Source organism: Zalophus californianus, chromosome 12 (genome assembly GCF_009762305.2).
Source record: "Zalophus californianus isolate mZalCal1 chromosome 12, mZalCal1.pri.v2, whole genome shotgun sequence".
In the NCBI taxonomy this organism is placed as follows: Eukaryota; Metazoa; Chordata; class Mammalia; order Carnivora; family Otariidae; genus Zalophus; species Zalophus californianus.
The window spans coordinates 31,426,656-31,439,585 of NC_045606.1; positions in this window are offsets into that span (position 1 = coordinate 31,426,656).

Below are 12,930 nucleotides of genomic sequence, written 5' to 3' on the forward strand. Positions count from 1 at the left end.
TGGAGGGAGAGGGAGAGAGAGAATCTTAAGCAGTCTCCACGCCCAGCATGGAGCCTGAGCTGGGGCTTGATCTCATGACCCTGAGATCATGACCTGAGCTGAAATCAAGAGTCCGATGCTTAACCAACTGAACCACCCAGGAACCCCAGGGTATCTGAAGTTCTAATTTTGTTAGATATTGGAAAACTCCTTCCATAGAGGTAATCTTAATGGCAACATAGGAGTGTGCCACTTTCCTCACAGCCTGGCCAACAGAGTGTTATGACAATGTAAAGTTCTAACAATATGTAGGTAAAAATGGTATAGTTTTAATTCCCATTTCTCTTTATGAATGAAGTTGAGATGTATCGTTCAATCCTGATTGGGTCTTTTGAATTCCTATTAGATTATGCCCCTTGAACTCTCATAATTTTAGGCAACGTGAAGTCATCTGGAGGCTGTTCAGAAGGTAAGACCCCATGTAGGACCCTCCAGCTACCACTAATTGTGTCTGGATGTCGGAGTTTGACACAGCTCTCACATCATGTGTTGCTCTATTTCTCTTAGAGCGAGCTCAATACTTATCTGTCAAATGACAGTTTCATAACTACTAATTTGTATTTTCTCAGATAATTTACATATTCTAAGACTACCAGTTTTATCAACTCATTTGTCTTCATTTATGAAGTCACTTTCTCTTTCCTGTGTATGTTCTTTGGAATTATGACTAAAGAATAATGTTTTTCATTATGGCAAATCTGAAATTCTTCCCCCATTTCCATCAGATGAAGAAGAAAAAATGGAGGGTTTTCTTATCAAAAATTGTCTTCTGGATATCATCTTTTACATTGCATTCTCTTTTATATAGATGGATGTAGATGTCAACAGGTGACTGTATCCATATAGGCATTCAACATTCATCCAATATTCGTTGAGTGCCTACTATGTGTCAGGCACTATTACAGAACTTACCATTGTCTATTGCAGCCCAGCAAAGACAGGCATTTGAGCATGCATCAGTCTTACCTACACTGTGTGTGGGTAGAAAGGATTATGCAGGGACAGCACATACTGTACCATCTATCAAAAGATCAAGACTGGCAATTGGGACACTGAGTTCTATTCTTGGATTTGCCCTTATCTTGCTGTGAGTATTGAGCAAGTTCTTTCATCTTTATGGGCCTCAGCTTTCTCATCTGTGAGAAATGTAATGTTGACTAGAATAGATGATATTTACATCCCTTCTAGTTTTGACATTCTAAGATCATAATGCCCATATGCTACTTTTACAATTTAAAAAAAATACCCAAGAATCCACATTTATATACTAACAAAAATAATTGTCGCCCCCTCCCTTTTGTGGATACCTCTCTAAGGATTCATATTCGTTCTTTTTCCATCTGGAGGTAGCAGGACATGTATTTGCCTCAGCGATATATTAGAATTTGTCATTATATGTAAATATTTGCATTAAAAATCTCCTAGGACATTAAATATTCAACGTTTATGGCATATTTTTGTTGAAGTATCTGTAAGTGAATGAAATGTCACAAAATACAAATCTCAGCAGGAATCTTTAATAATAGACAGGTTCTGGAGAAGGCAAAAATACCTGGGGAAAGACTGTCAGAAGCAGACATTGTGATGATGGCCTATGTTCTTTAAGAGTACCTAGGCCCTCGCTATGGAAGGATCAGTATCCCTCAGATGGAAGATACTATAGTCCAATTCTTATTTGAAACTAGGCTACCTGCCTATGAACCTGGAAGCAGTGATTTGTTTCTGAAAGATGCTTACGGACATCACACAATCTCATTTTATCAAGTTACCCGCACCTGTGCGTTCTCCAACTCATTTCTATTATATTCATCCTGGGTTATTCTTCAGGTTAAGCAATTTCTTGTGCCACGGCAGTAGGTCAAATTGTAAACTCAGTTTTGAAATACGTCAGTCAGAGAAAGATAAATGCCATGTGATTTCACTCATATGTGGAATTTAAGAAACAAAACAAACGCACAAAGAGAAAAAGAGATAAACAAAAACCAGACTCAACTATAGAGAGCACACTAATGGTTACTAGAGCAGAGGTGGGGGGGTGAAATAGGTGATGGACATTAAGGCGGGCACTTGTGATGAGCACTGAGTGATGTGTGGAAATGTTGAGTCACTATATTGTACACCTGAAACTAATACAACACGGTATGTTAATCTGGAATTAAAAAATAAATTAAAAAATTGCAAACTTGGTTTAAAAATTTATCCTATTTCAATTAATTTCAATCAGATTTTAAACAAGTTAAATAATTTTATTGGTTATCTTTAGTGCAAAATATTTAATGATATTAACTTATCACTTGTCACTCTGGATAAATAGTTAATATCTCTATTATTTTCAAATTAACATGATTTAGTGGAAAAGAGGGTTTTTTTGGGAGTCTTGTTTTATTTTTTTTTTTTTTTTTTTTTTTTTTTTCTTTTTTTTTTTTTTTTTTTAATTTTTTATTGTTATGTTAATCACCATATATTACATCATTAGTTTTTGGTGCAGTGTTCCATGATTCATTGTTTGTTCATAACACCCAGTGCTCCATGCAGAACGTGCCCTCCTCAATACCCATCACCAGGCTAACCCATCCCCCTCCCCCCCTCCCCTCTAGAACCCTCAGTTTGTTTTTCAGAGTCCATCATCTCTCATGGTTCGTCTCCCCCTCTGACATACTCCCCTTTTCTTCCTCTCCTGTTATCTTCTTCTTTTTCTTTTTTCTTAAAATATGTTGCATTATTTGTTTCAGAAGTACAGATCTGTGATTCAACAGTCTTGCACAATTCACAGCGCTCACCGTAGCACATACCCTCCCCAATATCTATCATCCAGCCACCCCATCCCTCCCACCCCCAACCACTCCAGTAACACTCAGTTTCTTTCCTGAGATTAAGAATTCCTCATATCAGTGAGGTCATGTGATACATGTCTTTCTCTGATTGACTTATTTCACTCAGCATAACACCCTCCAGTTCCATCCACGTCGTTGCAAATGGCAAGATCTCATTCCTTTTGATGGCTGCATAATATTCCATTGTGTATATATACCACATCTTCTTTATCCATTCATCTGTCGATGGGCATCTTGGCTCTTTCCACAGTTTGGCTATGGTGGACATTGCTGCTATAAACATTGGGGTACATGTACCCCTTCGGGTCCCTACATTTGTATCTTTGTGGTAAATACCCAGTAGTGCAATTGCTGGATCGAACGGTAGCTCTAATTTCAACTGTTTGAGGAACCTCCATACTGTTTTCCAGAGGGGTTGCACCAGCTTGCATTCCCACCAACAGTGTAGGAGGGTTCCCCTTTCTCCACATCCCCGCCAACATCTGTCGTTCCCTGACTTGTTAATTTTAGCCATTCTGACGGGTGTGAGGTGGTATCTCATTGAGGTTTTGATTTGGATTTCCCTGATGCCAAGCGATGTTGAGCACTTTTTCATGTGCCTGTTGGCCATTTGGATGTCTTCTTTGGAGAAATGTCTGTTCATGTCTTCTGCCCATTTCTTGATTGGATTATTTGTTCTTTGAGTGTTGAGTTTGATAAGTTCTTTATAGATTTTGGATACTAGCCCTTTATCTGATACGTCATTTGCAAATATTTTCTCCCATTCTGTCGGTTGTCTTTTGGTTTTGTGGACTGTTTCTTTTGCTGTGCAGAAGCTTTTTATCTTGATGAAATCCCAATAGTTCATTTTTGCCCTGGCTTCCCGTGCCTTTGGCGATGTTTCTAGGAAGAAGTTGCTGCGGCTAAGGTCGAAAAGGTTGCTACCTGTGTTCTCCTTTAGGATTTGGATGGACTCCTGTCTCACGTTTAAGTCTTTCAACCATTTGGAGTCTATTTTTGTGTGTGGTGTAAGGAAATGGTCCAGTTTCATTCTTCTGCATGTGGCTGTCCAATTTTCCCAACACCATTTGTTGAAGAGACTGTCTTTTTGCCATTGGACATTCTTTCCTGCTTTGTCAAAAATAAGTTGACCATAGAGTTGAGGGTCCATTTCTGGGCTCTCAATTCTGTTCCATTGATCTATGTGTCTGTTTTTGTGCCAGTACCATACTGTCTTGATGATGACAGCTTTGTAATAGAGCTGGAAGTCCGGAATTGTGATGCCACCAGCTTTGCTTTTCTTTTTCAGTATTCCTCTGGCTATTCTGGGTCTCTTCTGGTTCCATACAAATTTTAGGATTATTTGTTCCATTTCTTTGAAAAAAGTGGATGGTATTTTGATGGGGATTGCATTGAATGTGTAGATTGCTCTAGGTAGCATTGACATCTTCACAATGTTGATTCTCCCAATCCATGAGCATGGAACGTTTTTCCATTTCTTTGTGTCTTCTTCAATTTCTTTCCTGAGTATTTTATAGTTTTCTGAGTACAGATCCTTTGCCTCTTTGGTTAGATTTATTCCTAGGTATCTAATGGTTTTGGGTGCAATTGTAAATGGGATAGACTCCTTGATTTGTCTCTCTTCTGTCTTGTTGTTGGTGTATAGGAATGCCACTGATTTCTGTGCATTGATTTTATATCCTGCTACTTTACTGAATTCCTGTATGAGTTCTAGCAGTTTTGGGGTGGAGTCTTTTGGGTTTTCCACATACAGTATCATATCATCTGCAAAGAGTGAGAGTTTGACTTCCTCTTTGCCGATTTGGATGCCTTTGATTTCTTTTTGTTGTCTGATTGCTGTGGCTAGGACTTCTAATACTATGTTGAATAGCAGTGGTGAGAGTGGACATCCCTGTCGCGTTCCTGACCTTAGGGGAAAAGCTCTCAGCCTTTCCCCATTGAGAATGATATTCGCTGTAGGTTTTTCGTAGATGGCTTTTATGATATTGAGGTATGTACCCTCTATCCCTATACTCTGAAGAGTTTTGATCAAGAAAGGATGTTGTACTTTGTCAAATGCTTTTTCTGCATCTATTGAGAGGATCATATGATTCTTGTTCTTTCTTTTGTTAATGTATTGTATCACGTTGATTGATTTGCGGATGTTGAACCAGCCTTGCAGCCCAGGAATAAATCCCACTTGATCGTGGTGAATAATCCTTTTAATGTACTGTTGGATCCTATTGGCTAGTATTTTGGTGAGAATTTTTGCATCCATGTTCATCAAGGATATTGGTCTGTAATTCTCTTTTTTGATGGGGTCTTTGTCTGGTTTTGGGATCAAGGTAATGCTGGCCTCATAAAATGAGTTTGGAAGTTTCCCTTCCATTTCTATTTTTTGGAACAGTTTCAGGAGAATAGGTATTAATTCTTCTTGAAATGTCTGATAGAATTCCCCTGGGAAGCCATCTGGCCCTGGGCTTTTGTTTCTTGGGAGATTTTTGATGACTGTTTCAATTTCCGTAGTGGTTATAGGTCTGTTCAGGTTTTCTATTTCTTCCTGGTTCAATTTTGGTAGTTGATACATCTCTAGGAATGCACCCATTTCTTCCAGGTTATCTAATTTGCTGGCATAGAGTTGCTCATAATATGTTCTTATAATTGTTTGTATTTCTTTGGTGTTGCTTGTGATCTCTCCTCTTTCATTCATGATTTTGTTGATTTGGGTCATTTCTCTTTTCTTTTTGATCAGTCTGGCCAGGGGTTTATCAATCTTGTTAATTCTTTCAAAGAACCAGCTCCTAGTTTCGTTGATCTGTTCTACTGTTCTTTTGGTTTCTAGTTCATTGATTTCTGCTCTGATCTTTATGATTTCTCTTCTCCTGCTGGGTTTAGGCTTTCTTTGCTGTTCTTTCTCCAGCTCCTTTAGATGTAGGGTTAGGTTGTGTATTTGAGACCTTTCTTGTTTCTTGAGAAAGGCTTGTATTGCTATATACTTTCCTCTCAGGACTGCCTTTGCTGTATCCCAAAGATTTTGAACAGTTGTGTTTTCATTTTCATTGGTTTCCATGAATTTTTTTAATTCTTCTTTAATTTCTTGGTTGACCCATTCATTCTTTAGTAGGATGCTCTTTAGCCTCCATGTATTTGAGTTCTTTCCGACTTTCCTCTTGTGGTTGAGTTCTAGTTTCAAAGCATTGTGGTCTGAAAATATGCAGGGAATGATCCCAATCTTTTGGTACCGATTGAGACCTGATTTGTGACCTAGGATGTGATCAATTCTGGAGAATGTTCCATGGGCACTAGAGAAGAATGTGTATTCCGTTGCTTTGGGATGGAATGTTCTGAATATGTCTGTGAAGTCCATTTGGTCCAGTGTGTCATTTAATATCTTTATTTCCTTGTTGATCTTTTGCTTAGATGATCTGTCCATTTCAGTCAGGGGGGTGTTAAAATCCCCCACTATTATTGTATTGTTGTCAATGTGTTTCTTTGCTTTTGTTATTAATTGGCTTATATAATTGGCTGCTCCCATGTTCGGGGCATAGATATTTACAATTGTTAGATCTTCTTGTTGGATAGACCCTTTAAGTAGGATATAGTGTCCTTCCTCATCTCTTATTACAGTCTTTGTTTTAAAATCTAGTTTGTCTGATATAAGGATTGCCACCCCAGCTTTCTTTTGGTGTCCATTAGCATGGTAAATGGTTTTCCACCCCCTCACTTTCAATCTGGGGGTGTCTTTGGGTGTAAAATGAGTCTCTTGCAGACAGCATATTGACGGGTCTTGTTTTTTAATCCAATCTGATAGCCTGTGTCTTTTGATTGGGGCATTTAGCCCATTTACATTCAGGGTAACTATTGAAAGGTATGAATTTACTGCCATTGTATTACCTGTAAGGTGACTGTTAACTGTCTGTTGTCTGTGTTCGTTTCTGCTCTTTGCTGCTTTTAGGTTCTCTCTTTGCTTAGAGGACCCCTCTCAATATTTCTTGGAGGGCTGGTTTCGTGTTTGCAAATTCTTTTAGTTTTTGTTTGTTCTGGAAGCTTTTGATCTCTCCTTCTATTTTCAATGATAGCCTAGCTGGATATAGTATTCTTGGCTGCATATTTTTCTCGTTTAGTGCTCTGAAGATATCTTGCCAGTCCTTTCTGGCCTGCCAGGTCTCTGTGGATAGGTCTGTTGCCAATCTAATGTTTCTACCATTGTAGGTTACATATCTCTTCTCCCGAGCTGCTTTCAGGATTTTCTCTTTGTCTCTGAGACTCGTAAGTTTTACTATTAGATGTCGGGGTGTTGACCTATTTTTATTGATTTTGAGAGGGGTTCTCTGTGCCTCCTGGATTTTAATGCCTGTTTCCTTCCTCACATTAGGGAAGTTCTCTGCTATAATTTGCTCCAATATACCTTCTGCCCCTCTCTCTCTCTCTTCTTCTTCTGGGATCCCAATTATTCTAATGTTGTTTCGTCTTATCGTATCACTTATCTCTCGAATTCTGCCCTCGTGATCCTGTAGTTGTTTCTCTCTCTTTTTCTCAGCCTCTTTATTTTCTATCATTTGGTCTTCTATATCGCTGATTCTCTCTTCTGCCTCATTTATCCTAGCATTTAGTGCCCCCATTTTTGATTGCACCTCATCAATAGCCTTTTTGATTTCGATTTGGTTAGATTTTAGTTCTTTTATTTCTCCAGAAAGGGTTTCTCTAATAACTTCCACGCTTTTTTCAAGCCCAGCTAGTATCTTTAAAGTCATGATTCTGAACTCTAGGTCCGACATCGTACTAATGTCCGTATTGAGTAGGTCCCTGGCTGACGGTACTACCTCTTGTTCTTTTTGCTGAGGTGATTTCTTTCGTCTTGTCATTTTGTCCAGAGGAGAATAGATGAATGAGAGAACAAAAGGCTAACAGGTTTACTACGTCCCCAGCAAATATACTGTATACAAATCAGAAAAGACCCGAAACCAGGGGAAAAGAAAGGGAAAGAAAGAAAAAAGAAAGAGAAAAAGAAAAAAAAAAGAAAAAAAAGATAAAAACAAAAACAAAACAATTCAAAAAAGGCAGAATATGATCAAATATGATCAGGCTAGTGCATAGATCAGTGCCACACACTAGATTTTGGGCGTATTTTGGTCTGTTAGAAAAAAGTGCCTCCTAAAATTTTAAAGGAAGAAAGACATATATGTACAAAATAAGGGTTTATACAATGAAGGGATGGAAGATGACTGTAAAGATGAAAATTATAAAAGATTTTATAAAAGGACTTGGTAAGATAAGTTGTTTGAAAAAAGAAAGAAGATTTAAGGAAAAAAAAAAAAAGGAAAAAGGGAGAGAATGTGATCAGGCAGGAGACTAGAACAAAGCCATACACTAGTGATTTAGGGTATATTTTGATCTGTTAGAAGAAACTGTACCTCAAAATTTTAAAGAGAGAACAACTTATATATATATGCCAAAAACAAGGATAACTACTATGAAGGGATAAAATATGACTCTAAAAATGAAAAAAAAAAAATGTTTTTTTTTTTAAAAAAAAGGGATTTATAAGATGTTGGTTGAAAAAGGGAAAAAGAAAAATAAAAAAAAGTCAACAAAAATTAACTTTGATGAAATAATGAATCATGGTAAAAAAAAAAAAAAAAAAAAAAAAAAAAAAAAAAGCCATGAATCTATGTGCAGTATTCCCCTAGCGCTGGAGTTCTCCTATTCTCCTTGATCGATCAACTTGGTCTTGGCTTGCTGGCTGTTTGTGTTGATCTTCTGGGGGAGGGGCCTGTTGCTGTGGTTTCCAAGTGTCTTTGCCGGAGGCGGAATTGCCCCGCCCTTGTCGGTCCGGGCTAAGGAAGCTGCTCCAGTTTGCTCTCAGGAGCTTTTGTTCCCTGCAAGCTCTCGGCACAGCTTTGGAGGACCAGGGCGAAAATGGCGGCCTCCCAGTCTCCGCCCGGAGGAGCCGAGAACTCAGGGCCCCACTCCTCAGTGCGCCCCCAGAGAAAAGCAGTCACTCCCGTGTCCCCGGTCTCCGGCCGCTCTCCATGCTCACCCGGCCTGTGATCGAGCGTTGCTATCTCTGGCACCCGACCCCGCTCGGAGTCTCCAAACCCAGCAGATCCCTGCAGTGCGTTCCCGCACCGCTCCTCCCCGGGAAGGAAGGGGAGTCTCCCCGGATCTGCTGCTTGTTGGGTCCTTGCTGGGGGAGCCGTGCCCCGACTGGGCCGCAGATCACAGTTTATGGCAACCCCGAGCTGAGAGCCCGCGACTCTGCTCCGTATCTGCAGCCGGCTTCCCCGCCCCGACACCTGGGAGCTCTGCCGCACTCAGGCACCCCCGGTCTCTCTGTGACCCCAAGGGTCCTGAGACCACACTGTCCCGGGAGGATTCCACCCCCCGCTTAGCCACTGCAGCGACGTCCCTCCGCCGAGCCAACTTTTAAAAGGTCCGATTTTGTGCTCCGCGTCTCTAGCACTTGCCAGAAGCGGCCGGCGGAGGCCCCTCCCCCGCCGTTTATCCTCCCGAATATCGCCTCGGATTCACTTCTCCGCACGTCCTACCTTCCAGTAAGTGGTCGCTTCTCTGTTCAGAGAGTTGTTGCTACTCTCCTGTTCGATCTCCTGTTGAGTTCGTAGGTGTTCAGAATGGTTTGATCCCTATTCAGCTGAATTCCTGAGACCAGACAAAATCTAGGTCTCCTACTCCTCCGCCATCTTGCTCCGCCCCGGGAGTCTTGTTTTAAATACCAGTTTCAGCAGTTACCAGTTGTAACTCACCAACCTTATATTTACCTGAACTTCAGTTCATTTCTCAGATGATGATACTAATAACTGTCAAATTGCTATGAGGTTAGAAATAATATACGTATATATAAAACTATCTCAACACAGTAGGACTCAATAAATGTTAGTTGTTTTTTCATTATCATTATTATAATGCACGATCAGATACAACAGCCACTAGCAATTCTGATCTTTTCATGTAAGGCAAAGATTAGGAAATTAGGTCTCGCTGTTTGTTTTCTTTTTTACTTACTGGTGTTTGAGAAATATGTATTTCTTACTGCTATTTGAAAACATCTAGCAACTTATATGGTGAATATGCAAATATTGGATGAATTCAAAGAGGGATGAATCCCACTGCTCACACACTCTGCTAATTGATCACTTTGTATAGAAAGTAGTGCACAGATTGCTGTGCCAACCACAGAGCTCTTTAATGAGGTATTTTCCCCATGATTGCTGTTCTCACATTCATTATCATGCAAAAACATCATATTTTATTTAGTACAATTGGCCTTTGTTAGTATGAAGCTTGAAGGCTTCTGGAGAAAGCAATTTTCTTTTTAAAGGAGGAGAGGAGAAGACCCAAATCTCCGAAGAGGGTAATCTGAGAGGGGCGCAGGGGTGCATTTCGGCAGTCGCTCAGCCTGGCGGTCCGCAGCGGCGGCTCCTGGCGGGCAGAGCCTCTAGGTGGCGGAGGAGCACCGCGCTTGGGGACGGCCGCCGCCCGCCGCCGGAAGTAGCCTCCCGCCTCGCTGATCTGCGGGCCCGCGCACGAGTGAAGATGGCAAGACCCAGCCATTCGCCCAAGTTATTGGTTATGCGCTCCACCTAAATGCCTAATTTATACTTTTAGGCCAGTGTGTGCCCCCTTAAAATAGTTACTTAAATATAGGAGGGCAGGGTCCCCAATATGGCAAGTCGATCTTCAAAAAAAAAAAACAAAAAAAAAACTCTCTTGGGACTGGAGGCCTTTCAGTATTTTAAAAGCAATGACTTTTTCTTGCTGGTGAAGAGACCTTCATTCAGAAAGAGGCCTGAGAGCAGAGCGGATAAGGTTCAGATTCAGAGCTCGGAATGGTCTGGATCTGAATCCCTGCTCCCACACTTGCTGTGTGTCCTTGGGTAAGGTAGGTACACTCTCTGAGCTTTGGTTTGTAGTCTGGGCAGAATACGGTGGCCATGTCGGTAGGCGGTTGTAGAGATGCGAGGCGCAAACGTGGTGAAGCACTTGGCACCGAACTTGACACATAGTAAGTACTGCATAAACGGCAGAATTTGAGCCTGATGAGGTACTAATACAAATTTGATTGGTTTATTCACGTTGAACAGCACGCGTCATAGGAATGTACACATTACTGGACTCTGGGGCAGTGGCCAGACATCCTAACAACTTTTCATACGTTGCTGTTTAAATGAAAAGTTGTGCCTAATCTCCATTTCTCCCTGACAAAATGTGTTGGGGGAGGGACTGGTGGTCACAAAGTTCTGACAGATGCGTAGCTCAGGGGAACATTATAAGCACACGGCTCTGACATAACTTCTCAGTAGGAGAATTTTGGTACTTTCTCAAAAATCAGCATAATCTTGTCAACAGCGGAGTTTCAAAGAGGAGAGGGAAGGGGGGGGTGGTGTGTGCTTTCCCTAGTACCTGGAACAGAGCCTTATGATATCAGATTCTAAGTGAACGTCGGTGCCCTGAAGAAGCACCTACCAAAGGAATCATAGGGAAGTCACAGAAAGTGATATTTTGAATAGTTTTTCTGTAACAAATTGAAGGAAAATGTGTTATAGTTATGTAAATGGAGGCCTCTTGGGAAGAATATGACATATTAAACCAGTATAGTTGCAGCACGGGATGAGAGGCAAATCTTTATTTAAATCCCACTTTCCTCATCTTTCTATATTTTGGCTTAATTTTTTTCATTTCCAATGAACTTTCACCCCTAAAATTACTTGGGAAGCACATGCATAGTGCTATTAGAAAACAAAGGAGGTAGAGCTATAAGTACTTTCCTAGGTATCCACAGATATATCTACCTGAAAGTGAATGGGAAAAAAAAAAACAACAACCCACATTTTGGTTCTTACGTAGAAACAACAGCAGATCTAAATGCCAGTATTTAACTTACACCTGTTCTCCATGCCCTGGGGAATGAAGAAGTGTGGAAATGCGGGCCTTCTTCTTTGCTCACCCCCCATGTGGCAGAGCTAGCAGCCGTCTTTGAGGGTTGGGGAGCCTTTCCAGGACAGGAACGTTTTTTGTCTCACAGATCTGCCTTCCAGGGCAGCCGTGCTTGGCTGGCTGCTTGTGCATCCTGTTCGGGTCTGCGCTGCACTGCTGGGCTGGCCTGTACCCTGTCCTCTCCCTCCTCACCTGCCTGGTGAAAGGGTGGGGGGGTCCCCGTGGACCCGAAGCAGGGACCACCGCTCTGTGTGAAGCAAAAGTTGCTCTTGTTGCCCAGGCCAGTGAGACCTTCTCAGTGCTCTCTGGCAAGTTACTCGTAAGGGAAACAATCCTTGTGTACTTTGGTTTTGAAACTTCTGGAAATATTACATAGGCTTCAGTAGCTACTACTTTAAATAGTGGCTTCAATTCATTCTTTCAAATTGCAGGTATTTTGTGCCTATTACGTGCCAGGCACTGTATGCATAGTATTCGATACAAAATAGAGGAAAACATGGTGCCTGCTCTTAGATGTTCAAGGAAGAGAGGTGGGCAAAGACAAAAGAGGTGATTATATTGCCCACGCACCTGGTATATGGTTAGCCTGCTGTTTTCCTGGAGCCATTCTCTTTGAGAACTGTGGTGGTCGGTGATGGATTAATTGTGGAGGTGGTGTGCTGAGGTGAGGGAAGAAAAAAGGAAGAAAACTCAAAGGAAACTGAAAACACATTATTTCAAGATTCTCGCAGCATTACACATCACAGAACAACCTCTCCAGCCAAAAATGTGGGCGGTCGGGCCCTTTATATTTCAGTCTACTTGATTAGGAAATTACAGGGATATTGGGGGCAATTTGTGGTATCCATGATGGCTCGGAATGGCCACTTTTTCTTTGTCAATTGCTATGTTTTTCTGTCGGGAACGTCCATTACTGTGTTTACAATGTACTCTCTCAAATCTGAGATGGGACTGTAAGGAAAGAAATACAAATTTCACTTTTAAAATTCAACTGGGGATGTGGGGATTTTAGGTCTCCTGAGTTATTGTATGAAAACTTTTATATGTGGCCATGGAAAGAACTCTGGGATAGTTCAGATTTACAGTCTTGGAAGTAGCAGATATATGAATAGGTTTAATTGTC